This window comes from Aquarana catesbeiana, linkage group LG04 (assembly GCF_042186555.1).
Source record: "Aquarana catesbeiana isolate 2022-GZ linkage group LG04, ASM4218655v1, whole genome shotgun sequence".
In the NCBI taxonomy this organism is placed as follows: domain Eukaryota; kingdom Metazoa; phylum Chordata; class Amphibia; order Anura; family Ranidae; genus Aquarana; species Aquarana catesbeiana.
In genome coordinates this window covers 574,679,063-574,693,322 of record NC_133327.1, presented here as the reverse complement: position 1 = coordinate 574,693,322, position 14,260 = coordinate 574,679,063, and the positions used below count along the sequence as shown (strand labels likewise).

The window sequence follows — 14,260 nt, the reverse complement described above, 5'->3', positions numbered from 1 at the left end:
TTATGCAGATGACCTACTCCTATATGTCACTCAACCGCAGATCACCATCCCCGCATTACTCCAGGAGCTTGACCGCTTTGGAGCACATAGCAATTTTAAATTAAATATTACTAAAACCGAAGCTCTGAACATTTCCCTTAGTCCCACCACGGCATCCCTGATATGGAAACAATTCCCATTCCATTGGCAACCACGCTCCATTAAATACTTAGGGACAGAGATCCCTAGAGACGTAAAGGACATTTACACCCTAAACTAAAGTCCCATGTTAACCAAAATCCGACGATCCCTAGAATCCTGGCATCATCTCAAGCTCTCATGGTGGGGACGAATGAATGTTCTTAAAATGGACATCCTCCCCAAACTACACTACTTATTCCAAACTTTGCCCATCCTTCTCCCCAAAGCTTTCTTCCTCACGCTTCGCTCCCTGGAGGTTAAGTTCATTTGGCAACACCACCCCCCCCAGACTTAAACACAAAATACTGTGTGCCACAAAATTCGAGGAGGCATCGGTCTCCAGGACTTTCAATTATATCACTCAGCGGCCATAATCTCCAGACTCCTAGAGTGGTTCCCACGACCATTAACCAAACCATCCACGAACATCGAACAAGACATGGCACAAGTGGACCTTAGAGCCCTTTTATGGGGGCACAATGCTACATACCGAACAAATTAACGGAATATCCCCTCTGACAATAGCGGCGCTAACCACATGGTATGGCAAACAACTCACCTTTGCCCTATCCACCGATCCTAGTCCTCTCTCATCTCTATTTGATAATCCAGCACTCCTGACCTACAGGGCTCGAGGACAGTGTGGTCCATATACGAGAGAGCAATGGCCTACAGCCAGGCAGTTTGTTCACTCCTCCACGGGCCACTTCCACCCACAACAAGATACCCAATCCTCCACCTCGATTGACTGGCTTTCTATGTTATCCCTGACACAACATAGTAAAAGGCTTCATCTCTCAGGACAGGTCCACAGACCACTCACAACATTTGAAGATATGTGTAGTCTCTCTCAGACCCCTAAACACCCCCTATCTCTAATTTACAAGGACATACAATCCCACACGTGTGACTCACTGCCCAATTTTATTAAAAAATGGTCCAGGGACTTGGGTCTAGAGATAACTTCGGAACAATGGTTCACTTCGTTCACACTCACACACAAGTTGTCCATATCCGGGTTCACACAAGAGAAAAACTACAAATTAATATCAAGATGGTATAGGGATCCAGTTACAGTGAACAAGATGTACCCAGAGATGTCCGATGGGTGCTGGCGCTGTCATGGAGGAAAGGGCACCTATATCTACATCTGGTTGGAGTGCGCTCGAGTTCGCCTTTTTTGGGACAAGGTATTTGGTATCTATAATGACTTACATGATGTATCTTTGGTACCCTCACCCAAGATGGCCCTTTTATCCATATTACCAGGCTCCACCAGCTCTCACAAGAGGAGCCTCCTCAGGTTCTGCTTGTCCGTAGCACGCCATACCATTTCCCATTTTTGGAAAACTGAAACCATCCCCCCATCACAAGATGGATAGATACCCTTAACGACACTATGCTTATGGAAAAGATGCAAGCAAAAATGGGAGACACTTGGGACAAACATAAACTATTATGGTACCCATGGATTCACCATTCCTCCTCGGACCTCCTCCTCAATAGTGTCCACTTGAGGATTAGGCCTCACCTTTATTTAATATGGTGACTCAGCAGAGTTCTTGATTACTAATGAATATGATCTGGCACTGTTATATGGCTTAATATACGAGTAATTACAAAGATGTAACTTCCTTCCTGCTGAGCACCCCCCCTCCCGCCCAGATCATCCCTCCCTTCTTATTCCATCCTTCCCCACCACCCCCCCACCCTACAGTTCGGACAAAACGGTATAATCCAGGCGGGGTCCTAAGACAGATGGCACCACATGGTTGAGTTTAATATGGTAAAGAACTGTTTCAAATATTCATATATCTGAAACTTATGATGTCATATATATTGATTGGTATTTGGTACCCTCCCCCCTTTTTCTATAAATGCTGCATTTGTGTTATTTTTGTACTTTCAAAAATCTTAATAAAAACTATATTCAACCTCAAACTATTCCATTGTAGCTCTGGCTGTATGTTTAGGGTCGTTGTCCTGCTGGAAGGTGAACCTCCACCCCAGTCTCAATTCTTTTGCAGACTCCAACAGGTTTTCTTCTAAGATTGCCCTGTATTTACTATATCTGTTAAAAAAAATTGCCCTGTATTTGGCACCATCCATCTTCCCATCAACTCTGACCAGCGTCCCTGTCCCTGCTGAAGAAAAACATCCCCACAACATGATGCTGCCATGGCGAAGTTAGCACACGTTCTTGCATCACTTCCAGTCGTCGGCGTTAGTGTCAGTAATACATGCTTTACATGCTTTACTGTGTATACTAAAATGTGAGTATATCTCCACATCTTTTTAACTGGAATAAAACATTTTAAATAGTATTACACTATTGGGGTCCTTCTCTCCTTTATATGGTAAATGAGCGGAATACCAACAAAACATCCCAGACTGGCCAGCCTTCAGGGTGCTACACAGTGGCAAATACTGTGAATGCCTCATACCCCAGGCGGGGAAGAAATTTCTGGTGAGTGCAGCCGCAATAGGAGCACGGATAAGTCACACATGCTGTGATCACTTTGTGAAGAGGAAATTAAACCAGCGCCATTATATTAGATACATTTTTTCACCAGCACTAAGCACTTTTTTGAGCACTAATTATTGAACTTTAAGGGACAAATATCCCTAATTTGACTCTATTTATTTTATTATTATTATTTTTTCATACCTATATTTGGGATTGATATTCACTATTTTGTGTGTTATACACGTTTTTGCACAGAACTATATTAAGTTGTTTGATTTTTAATATTTATCGGTAGTATTTGTTTTAAATATAACGGCAGTATACATTTGATCTTAGTTGTATGAGATCATACCCAACAGAGATCATACATCATTTCACTTTATTAAGTCACTGTAACTATCACAAACAATTAATTTAATATCTTCAGATAGATAATTTTCAGACAGATGGTATTGTATGAATCACATGAGCAGCGCCACATCTACTTCACTTTTTGTCAATGATGCTGCCACCACGATGTTTCACAGTGGGGATGGTGTGTTCAGGGTGATGTGCAGTGTTAGTTTTCACATAGTGTTTTGCTTTTAGGCCAAAAAGTTCAATTTTGGTCTCATCTGATCAGAGCACCTTCTTCCACATGTTTGCTGTGTCCCCCACATGGATTCTCACAAACTGCAAATGGGACTTAATATGACTTTCTTTCAACAATGGCTTTCTTCTTGCCACTCTTCCATAAAGGCCTGATTTGTGGAGTGCATGACTAATAGTTGTCATGTGGACAGATTCTCCCACCTGAGCTGTGGATCTCTGCAGCTCCTCCAGAGTTACCATGGGCCTCTTGGCTGCTTTCCTTATTAATGCTCTCCTTGCCCGGCCTGTCAGTTTAGGTGGATGGCCATGTCTTGGTAGGTTTTCAGTTGTGCCATACTCTTTCCATTTTCTGATGATGGATTGGACAGTGCTCTGTAAGATGTTCAAAGCTTGAGATATTTTTTTATAACCTAACCCTGCTTTAAACTTCTTCACAACGTTATCCCTGACCTGTCTGGTGTGTTCCTTGGCCTTCATAATGCTGTTTGTTCACTAAGGTTCTCTAACAAACCCTTTGAGGGCTTCACAGAACAGCTGTATTTATACTGAGATTAAACTACACACAGGTGGACTTTATTTACTAATTATGTGACTTCTGACGGCAATTGGTTCCACTAGATTTTAGTTAGGGGTATCACAGTAAAGGGGGCTGAATACAAATGCAAGGCACACTTTTCACATATTTATTTGTAAAAAAAAGTGAAAACCATTTATCATTTTCCTTCCACATCACAATTATGTGCCGCTTTGTGTTGGTCTATCACATAAAATAAATTTACGTTTTTAGTTGTAACATGACAAAATGTGAAAAATGTCAAGGGGTGTGAATACTTTTTCAAGGCACTGTATATACTAGTGAGGGTAAGCATAGACACATACGTATATAACAAAAATATTTTATTTGTTGGATATCACTGATGGCTCATGAGTTTTCTTATTGGAATATTCATTTGGTTGCATGATCCTTAACTCACCCTGAGTGCATTTGGGGCCGTGCACCCACACCCACACAGATGTCATATAGGGACTAGGGAGCAGCGACTGTGTCCGTGCAGCCACTGCGTCCCATTAGACAACAATGGGACTGCTGGCACAGGGATGTATGCAACACCTGTTCGTCCCCATGACAGTAAAGCACTGCCCTGTATGGGACACAATCATATCAAATCAAATGGGGATATGAATCAAATCACTCCATATAAACAAGGCCGAATAAATAATATAAATGGCACAATAGAGACTGGATTTGGTTTTGCAATGAACAATCCTTTCTGTGTTCTCCAACGATTTAGGACCCACTTGTATTCAGGTGCATTCAGTAGCATTTGAGATTATTTTGAGATGCTTCTCAGATTATTTTGAGTTCATTCACACATGCTTCTGACCTGCAGTGGATCTCCTTCTAAGTTGCTTTTGCATTCCTATTGACTATTCCTATTGGAGAGAATAGTAGTTCTTTAATTAGGGGTGAGACCTGTGTCCCTTATACCTTTCGCTGCATAAGCAAGTGTTGCATTTTTGCACACATTAAAAAAAAAAAAAAAATTCAGCCCAAACATATATTTTCTGAAAGCAGACACCCTAGAAAATGAAATATTGGTAGTTCCAATTTTTAAGGTAATTTTAGGGCATGCAAATGCAATATATTATCCAATGTTTTGTTGAAATATAGAAGATGAGGTTTCACTGAGTAAATAGATACCCAACATGTCAAGCGGTAAAATTGCATGCACCTGTGAAACAGCGACAAACTTTGGTATCCTATATTTTCATATATTAAAAGTAATGGGCCTAGAACTATTGCCCTCACTCCGGCATTCACTGCAATATCTAACAAGTGTATCACAATCAAAGTTTGTAGGTGCCCCCCCAACATGCGTGTGTGTGCGTGTGTGCATGTGCGTGTAGGCGGGGTGTGTAAGTGCTGGGGTGGTATTTTATATTTTCCCACTTTTTAAAAAAAATATTTTTCACTAAACTTTTTCATCATGTCCCTAATTTGTTGATGGTGGGTGATTTTAACTTAGCACCATCCTGGGACCTGAAAATGCTCCACCCATCTTCCGCCTGGGCTTCTGGCCTCTTACAATGGACGTCCACCTTTGCCCCTACGGACATGTGTTGTCATTTCCACCCATGTGATAGGGAGTTCACCTGTCACTGTGCAACCTATCGCACCTTCTCCCGCATTGATCTTATCTATACTTCATCGGCTCTGCAGCGGATGACGGCGGCCAATATTTTAGCTAGGGGTTTCTCGGATCATGCCCCACTTGTATCTGTTGCAGAGTGCGATTGCTAGGTGCAGCGGAGTCAATTCAGATCTGACGTTGTGGAGTAACAGGAACTGACTTCTTTATTGGAACATAACTGGCAAGAAGTACACAGATATCACCTCACATGGTAAGAAGAACACAGACAGGAAAAAGAAACCAACAAGTACAACACTATACACAGGAAATACAACATATCATAGAAAACTGCACAGCACAGCATACCACTGAGCATTAGCGACATCTAGTGTCCTGTTTGAGAACTGCAGTTAATAGGCTAAGCTGAAATCTGTTGTATCTCCAACAGTATCCATGCAGCTGGCTGATCCTCGGGGCCCTGGGATTTGGAGACTGTCCAGGTTCTGGATTATGGACCAGAATATTCAAGAGTATCACTGAGGCACTATGTGCATTTTGGTTTTCGAATGAGGATACCACCAGCCTTCTACTAGTTTTGGATGCTTTTAAGTCCTGGCTTCATGGGGAATATATTTCCGACATTATAGCTGTTAAAAGGACTCCAGCCATGATCTCGAGCTATTGGAGAGTAATCTCCGGCAGAAGGAGGCTGTCTATGTTGAAAAACCTGATCGAGCTGCTCATGATGCATGGCAGAATGTTTTATGGAAACTATCCTTAGTTAGAGCAGAGATGGCTCAGAAGTCCCTTCTTTCTACTGCCCAATGGGTATTTGTTTTTTGGAACAAGAATGGCAGGTTGTTAGCCTGGCTAGCTAGAGATCAGTTTGCTGTTACCCATATTGGGAGGAATCAAGACCTACATGCTGTCACCACTGCATATCAACTGTCTTTTTTTGTGTTTTTATGCCTCGCTTTAATTCACCAGGGTTGCTTACTTCGCCTCTGAACTCTATATTTACCTGGATCAGATTGGTTTCCCTACTCTTGATCTTGAGACTCACGATCGGTTTGATAAGGACATCATCCTTGAAGAGGTTTAGGTTGCCCTTAGTAGCATGCAATCCAGTAAGACCCTGGGTCCCGATGGGATCCGCATTGAATTTTATTCCCAATAACAAGAATTGTTGCCGCCCACGCTTATGGCCCTCCTTTCCATGAGCCTCTTCCCCCTGGCTCTGGAGCCTCTGGCCATTATGATCACAGGGTCCCAACTCCTTGAGGGATGGCGGGTTGGCCCCTTGGGGGAGAAGATTTTGCTCTATGCAGATGACACCCTGCGGCAGACTGCGGCAGTCTGTTTGGAAGCTGCCATCCTGGGATCTCTCACTGAGCTGGTTAATCTGGTCTACCGTGACCCTAGAGCTTATGCTTCCCTCCCTGATGCTACTAGAATTACACTTAAGGTCTGGACTGTGGCTAGGGAGCGTTTTTTGAGGCCCAACCAATGGTCCCCCTATAATCCCCCATGGGGAAATCCCCTTCTGTCATGTTTTAGGAGTTTGAGGAGCGAAAAGTTGGGACTTTGAATGAGACGTGAGTCTCTATCCCTATGCATACAGAAACAGGAAGAGGTGGGACTTTAAATGAGGTGAGAAAAAAAGGCCAAGGGATAAGTCACCATATAACAAACCATTTATTGATTAACAATGGCCTGGTGGCACAATATTGGTCCAAGTGCGTATGAACAATTACATAATATACATGTACATCCTTATAAATACATGGTAAACATGGTGACAAAGTTCCCAAATGATGCAGGGCAAAACTACTTGAAAGTTGAGACATCCATTAAAATGCACAAGGTCACAGCATAGGTGTATAAAAGCCTGTAGATATATGAACCTAATGAGGAAATAACGATGTGGTGCATATGATACGTCCGACGCATTTCATGTATCAAACACTCTTCAGGGGCGGTTGAGCACCAACGTCTAAAAAGAAAAAGACAAGAGAAAAAAAAGAAAAAGGGGGGAAGGGGTCTAAATGAGTAAAATACAATGTGCATAAGGGAAAGGAGATATGCATGTAGGAGAGGCAAAAAGCCATAATCCCAGATGTATACTCACATGCCAAAGGAGTGCAGCTCCATGGGGTCCATAGTCACAGGGCAACGATTGAGTCAGGTCCGGGAGCTGAGGGGGGAGTGCTCGGAGAGGGGGAGAAAAACCAGGCACACACAAAGGGTCCTCATAGAGTGGTGTGTCCACACTGGTATGGGAGGAGGGAGATGGTTCTGTAGTAATAAAGGTAATGTGTATAAGGTATGCTCCTAAATGACAGGAGCCCCCAATCACAAAAGTTTACATGGATAAACATATATGATAACCCCCTTACCTGTAGATAGTGGGTAAAAGGCCACAGATATCTAGCTCAGTGATAGACGTGCTGCCTGAAGACAGGCTAGCACAAAAATGAGGACCTTATGTGCAACTAGCCACTCCCCTCCCCGACAGAGGAACTCCCCCCTACGTCAAACAGCGCAGACACTGAAGCGAACGGAGGCCTCCTCCAGCGCAGCGGCACTGGCCACCCACAGCTGCTGGGGATGCCGCCGTCCACGTGTCTGCGTAGATGGTAAACACAACGCCGACACCGGGACAGACGTCCCGTGCACGGCGTAGAGGAATGACACCGACACAAGGAAGGGAACCCGCCCCGATCCCCCGCACCCACCGAGACTGAGGGAGGGAGGAGGGGAAAGGGGAGGGACCCCACCATGCGTCGCAGCTCCCGGACACTGAAACAGAGAGGTAACCATGGAGACACGGACTACCTATCAGAGGCACACTACAAGACTGCAACAATGGGAGAAAAAAGGGGTAAAAAAGAAAAGGACCAATGATTGAAGGATGCATGTGAACAAAGTAAATAAAGGACATGTGTCAAACTAGACCACCCCCATTAGGGGGCAAACGATTCAGGGCAAGTGTCCTGTGGACTGATATCCATGTATCCATGTTGGTGAGATTTCCCAAAGGCCTCAAAAACACCTCCATCCCTAAATCGAGTTTGAGGAGCGAAAAGTTGGGACTTTAAATGAGACGTGAGTCTCCATCCCTATGCATACAGAAACAGGAAGAGGTAGGACTTTAAATGAGGTGAGCAAAAAAGGCCAAGGGATAAGTCACCATATAACAAACCATTTATTGATTAACAATGGCCTGGTGGCACAATATTGGTCCAAGTGCGTATGAACAATTACATAATATACATGTACATCCTTATAAATACATGGTAAACATGGTGACAAAGTTCCCAAATGATGCAGGGCAAAACTACTTGAAAGTTGAGACATCCATTAAAATGTACAAGGTCACAGCATAGGTTTTTGTGATTGGGGGCTCCTGTCATTACCTTTATTACTACAGAATCATCTCCCTCCTCCCATACCAGTGTGGACACACCACTCTATGGGGACCCTTTGTGTGTGCCTGGTTTTTCTCCCCCTCTCCGAGCACTCCCCCCTCAGCTAACGGACCTAACTCAATCGGTGCCCTGTGACTATGGACCCCATGGAGCTGCACTCCTTTGGCATGTGAGTATACATCTGGGATTATGGCTTTTTGCCTCTCCTACATGCATATCTCCTTTCCCTTATGCACATTGTATTTTACTCATTTGGACCCCTTCCCCCCTTTTTCTTTTTTCTTCTCTTTTTCTTTTTTAGACGTTGGTGCTCAACCGCCCCTGTAGAGTGTTTGATACATGAAACGCTTCGGGCGTATCATATGCACCACATCATCGCTATTTCCTCATTAGGTTCATATATCTACAGGCTTTTATACACCTATGCTGTGACCTTGTGCATTTTAATGGATGTCTCAACTTTCAAGTAGTTTTGCCCTGCATCATTTGGGAACTTTGTCACCATGTTTACCATGTATTTATAAGGATGTACATGTATATTATGTAATTGTTCATACACACTTGGACCAATATTGTGCCACCAGGCCATTGTTAATCAATAAATGGTTTGTTATATGGTGACTTATCCCTTAGCCTTTTTTGTTCACCTCATTTAAAGTCCCACCTCTGTCATGTTTTAGATCAATACCTGATCCTCAGGTCTGGACTAGACATGGAATTAAGATACTATGAGATATTATGCCAGGGGATGTCCTGATGTCCTTTCAAGACCTCTCCCTTAAGTACGGTCTACCCCGTTGGATGTACTTCCATTATTACCAGTTGTTTCACACATCTCGATCACCTTAGCGACCGATTGAGAATCTTCTCTTACAAGAACAACTTTATAAACCCCTCTCGACACTTTACTTCACTTTGTTGAGTGTATAGTCTCCTAAGATAGAAAAACTATGGCAGCGGTGGAGTGCAGACATACCTACTCAGGATAGGGAAACTTGGGAGGAATGCTTTGAAAATAACTCCAGATTGGTTATTTTCTCTGCAGATAAGCAGATTCAGACAAAATTATTTTACAGAGTTAAATAGTAGGTAAGGCTGAAAAAAGACAATAGTCCATCCAGTTAAACCTGTGTAGGTGTACGTGTGTCAGTGTCTATAATGTTTCCCATATCCCTGTATGTTGTGTTTTTTAAGATATACATCCAAGAGTCTTTTTAAAATATCCATACTTCCCACAGCCACCACCAATGGTGGGAGAAAGTTCCACATCCTTATTGCCCTGACAGTGAAGAACCCCCTGTTTAAGGTTAAACTACTTATCCTCCAGTCTCAATGTGTGGCCCCCGTGTCCTCATACACTCCCTTAAACTGAATATTTTTTTTTCCTATAATGGGATCCCTATTGAGGTACTTGTAGATCGCTATCATGTCCCCCCTCAAGTGTTGCATCTCCAGCGAAAAAAAAATTTAATGTTTGCAGCCGATCCTCGTAATTGAGGTCCTCCAGTCCTCTTATTACTTTTGTTGCCCTTCTTTGGACTCTCTCCAGCTCCATCACATCCCTTTTGAGGACCAGTGACCAGAACTGGACAGAATACTCCAGATGTGGCCTAACCAGTGTTTTATAAAGTGGCATTATTATAGTTTTATCCCTGGAGTATATCCCTTTTTTTATGCATGCTAATATTCTGTCTGCTTTGGTAGCTGCAGCTTGATATTGCATGCTATTACTCAATCTGTCATTTATTAGGACCCCTAGATCCTTCTACATCCTTGTTTCTCCCAGAGGTTTTCCACCTAGTGAATAATTTGCATTTATTTTTTTTCCCCACAGGTGCATGGGATTGTATTACACACCTCAGAGACTGCATCAAATGTATCCACTCAGGTCTCCAGACTGTGCCTGTTGCCACTCCTCCATTGGTACTTTCTTTCATATGTTCTGGACCTGTCCCAGGGTGGCCCAGCTCTGGATGCAGGTCTTTGACCTTCTCAATATTTGTTCAGAGCTGTCCCTCCCAGTAGCTCCTGAGCTCACCTTATTAGGCATTCAGGATGATAAACAGAGACATAGGTATACCAGACTATTAATTTATTGTCTATTATTTTATGCTAATAAAAATTCTTTGTAAGTGGGCCTCTCCCATGGGAATCTGCAACTGACATGATGTTACCTATGTATAAGCGAGCGATGGTGGACTTGGAAGCAGGATATCCCTTTCAAGGTCCTAAGGACAAGACAAATAGGGAATCTGTCTTTCTGATTGAAGCTGTTGCTTTTAGGTAGACTCTTATGGCTCTATGTCCAGGCAATGGCGAGCAATCTCTTTTGAATGCTTTAAAACAAGGCTTAAGGATGGAAGGTCTTCACTGAGGTGGAATACTGATACCACCTTGGGAAGGAAGGATGGTCTGGGACATAAAACTACCTTGTCATTGTGAAGAATGAGGAATGGCCCCTTATTAGAAAGAATCAACATTTCAGATACATCTGACATTTGTGACAGCGACCAAAAAGGCCAGTTTGTAGAAAAGGTCATCTAAGGGGATATCCCTGATGGATGGAAAGGGTGGTTTCTGCAGAGCAAAAGTGAATCAAGCTGAGATCCCATGGAAGCACTGGGGCTTGATGCAAGATACACCTTGAATAAAGGTTTCGACAAAGCAAAGTCAGAGGCTATTTGAAAAATAAGGAAAAAGGCCAAACCCATCCTTTCAGAGTGCTTAAAATGGAACTTTATCTATAACAAAGTTATATAAAATAATGTTCTTTAGCAAGGAACATACTGTACATTCCACAATAATAATTATGCTATCAAAATTAGTGTGTGCTGTACATTGCCTCCAGCATTGCTCCTGTTTCTTCTTGCTGAGGTTGCCATTTTGCTGAAGTCCAGAATCCCTGAGCAGCTGCAAACATTACGGCTGTCTTATCAGTTCAGCCTCTTTATTTTTTACATAGAGCCAAAAAATAGAGAGCAACTGAGCATGTGCAGAGCAGGGTGAGACAGTGTTTTACTGGATTTTAAACAGTATAGGCACTCATTTTTAAGTGCTTGAGGCAGTGGCTGAGGGGTAGTAGTACCAGAAGTGACAGGAAAACTTTCATTGTGTACAGACTACTGCAGATGGTTTCTAAAAGAACTAAATGTGTGAGTCATCTCCTCTTTCACAGACTGCATGAAATCCTTAAAGTGTTACTAAACCCACAACAGTAAAATCAGTCTGTATATGCAGTAAAGCATGCTTGTTATACTCACTGTGGAACCTAAGAGGTAATCCTCTGCATCATGCATAAAGGCTGTGTGATCCTGTCTTCTCATATATCCTCTTCTTTGACCCTTCTCTCTTCAACCCATCTCTCGAACATATTTTTCTGCTTCTAGAAGCAAAAAGTGTTATCCTATGTGTCCATGCACACCATTTAGTCTAGAGTGTTTTTGTAGCTTCAGATTCTAGGAGCAGAAAAAAAACTTTTTTTTGCATTTTTGGGGGCGATTTGCCAGCAGAAAAAAAAAAGCTGAAAGCTCCTAACTTCTGCTAAAATGATGTTACAGTGAGGAAAAAAAAGTATTTGATCCCCTGCTAATTTTGTACGTTTGCCCACTGACAAACAAATGATCAGTCTATAATTTTAATTGTAGGTTTATTTATTTATTTTAACAGTGAGAGACAGAACAAAAAAAATCCAGAAAAACACATTTCAAAAAAGTTATAAATTGATTTGCATTTTAATGAGTGAAATAAGTATTTGATCCCCTATAAATCAGCAAGATTTATGGCTCCCAGGTGTCTTCTATACAGGTAACGAGCTGAGATTAGGAGCACTCTCTTAAAGGGAGTGCTCCTAATCTCAGCTTGCTACCTGTATAAAAGACACCTGTCCACAGAAGCAATCAATCAATCAGATTCCAATCTCTCCACCATGGCCAAGACCAAAGAGCTGTCCAAGGATGTCAGGGACAAGATTGTAGACCTACACAAGGCTGGAATGGGCTACAAGGCCATCGCCAAGCAGGTTGGTAAGAGGGTGACAACAGTTGGTGTGATTATTCGCAAATGGAAGAAACACAAAATAACTGTCAATCTTCCTTGCTCTGGGGCTCCATGCAAGATCTCACCTCATGGAGTTTGAATGATCATAGGAAAGGTGAGGAATCAGCCCAGAACTACATGAGAGAATCTTGTCAATGATCTCAAGGCAGCTGGGACCATAGTCACCAAGAAAACAATTGGTAACACACTATGTCGTGAAGAACTGAAATCCTGCAGTGCCTGCAATGTCCCCCTGCTCATGAAAGCACATGTACAGGTCTGTCTGAAATTTGCTAATTAACATCTGGATGATTAAGAGGAGAACTGGATGAAAGTGTTGTAGTGGATGGAATGGAAATGGGTTGTGGATGGGTATTCCAGCATGACAATGACCAAAAACACACAGCCAAGGCAACAAAGGAGTGGCTCAAGAAGAAGCACATTAAGGTCCCTAGACCTTAATCCCATAAAACAGTCTCAACCGCAGTCCTCAAGTACCCCTAACGGGCCATGTTTTCAGGTTTTCCTTTACACAGCTGCTTTAAATCAATATCAATGACATTGTATTGATAAGAGCTATTTATCTAAGGGAAGTTCCCAAAATATGGCCCGTTGGGGGTACTTGAGGGCTGAGGTTAAGAACCACTGCCATAAAAAATATGTGGAGGGAGCTGAAGGTTCGAGTTACCAAACATCAGCCTCAAAACCTTAATGACTTGGAGAGGATCTGCAAAGAGTAGTCGGACAAAATCCCTCCTGAGATGTGTGCGAACCTGGTGGCCAACTACAAGAAACATCTGACCTCTGTGATTGCCAACAAGGGTTTTGCCACCAAGTACTAAGTCATGTTTTGTGAAGGGGTCAAATAATTATTTCACTCATTAAAATGCAAATCAATTTATACCTTTTTTTGAAATGCATTTTCTGTATAGTTTTGTTGTTATTCTGTCTCTCGCTGTTAAAATAAATTTATTAAAATTATAGACTGATCATTTTTTTGTCAGTGGGCAAACATACAAAATCAGCAGGGGATAAAATACTTTTTTCCCCTCACTGTAAAAGCTGTCACAAAAAAACTATTATTAGTGTTTTTCATCCAGCGCTTATCTGGGATTTATATAGTTTATAGTGTGCATGGAGCCTAACAGAGAGGGAAAATACCCCCAAACCACACCGTATGCAGAGGGTTATGCACCACAAGACAGAGACTGCCAAACAAAGCAAAGCCCGCCAGCCACTGCACACATGCTCCTGAGCCCGGTTACATACAGGTAAAGGAGTAACAAAAGACAGCTGCATAGGTCCTACCTTTGCACTAGCCTTCCCCAGCTCTGACCAATATGGCTCCTGCATGGCTGCCCTTGCACACCTGTTTGAGAGCCAGCCCGCCGTGTGTGAATATGAGGTAGATGGGGCTCCACCCCTAC

The 14,260-nt window shown here is 42.6% G+C and overlaps 1 protein-coding gene across 3 annotated transcripts in view; it reads left to right on the top strand.

The window, feature by feature from the left end:
- LOC141140678 (uncharacterized) overlaps positions 1–11,421 on the top strand; it is a 161,013-nt gene extending 149,592 nt beyond the window's left edge. For all 3 annotated transcript variants that reach the window (XM_073628091.1, XM_073628090.1, XM_073628089.1), the window contains one exon: positions 11,284–11,421. The gene's annotated coding sequence lies outside the window, so the exon portion shown is untranslated. The remainder of the gene's footprint in view (positions 1–11,283) is intronic.
- The last annotated feature ends 2,839 nt before the right edge of the window (positions 11,422–14,260 follow it).